Below are 848 nucleotides of genomic sequence, written 5' to 3'. Positions count from 1 at the left end.
AAATTATTTGCACATCAATTTGGGCTGAGTATTGGGCTCAGTATTTAGGTCATTTCAATCTTTTCTTTGATCCTTTTGAAAAACAAACCATAGAACACAGTGGAAGACACGCATTGTAAAACTACTACGTCTACTCCATCATTTACGTTCCCATTGTCAACATAACCTAAAATCATTCACAATAGCCCCAAACACTAAATACTGTTGCAGATTACAATAGGCTACTCGAACTATAAAGTTAGAAGCTGTGTTGAAAGATTCTCTCACGCAAGGTCGCTAATGTACGTCTGCTCAACTAATAAAAACACAGACGTATCAGAGTCACTTATTTCCTATAACATCGACATACAAGGGAACTGTAGCTACAACCTGTCCACATACAAATCCTGAGTAGCAGTTAGAACGAAAATTAAATACTGCTTTATTTATTCCGACATATTTGTATATTTTCCTTTTCATTTCATCATTTTACAGTAAATGTACAAAGATAGCTTATTCAAGGCACTATATTTCCTCGTCATATTTCCTCAAATATATTAGATATAATTGAAGTGTAAAAAATTATTTTATTCAGAAATTTCATGTTTGTGATTTTTTTTTAATATTTTTTATTTTTTATTTGTTAATTTGTTATTTAAATGAATAGGCCTACATAGTCAGAAACAGGTGCAGTTAGTCGCCGGCGTCAGTCACAAATATTATAAAAATAAGCTGGCCTTAAATTCTTAAGACACCACACACTAAATGAATTTAAACACTGACTGAGGCCAAATTACATTCATAATCGGCCTGAAAGTAGTGTGTTCCAGGCTTTACAGTATGAATCAGATCAGCCTGTGCTTGGAACT

Source organism: Sinocyclocheilus grahami, unplaced genomic scaffold, assembly GCF_001515645.1.
Source record: "Sinocyclocheilus grahami isolate Dianchi unplaced genomic scaffold, SAMN03320097.WGS_v1.1 scaffold1214.1, whole genome shotgun sequence".
Classification (NCBI taxonomy): Eukaryota; Metazoa; Chordata; class Actinopteri; order Cypriniformes; family Cyprinidae; genus Sinocyclocheilus; species Sinocyclocheilus grahami.
The sequence above is the reverse complement of the archived record's forward strand: the minus strand, read 5'-3'. Positions refer to the sequence as shown.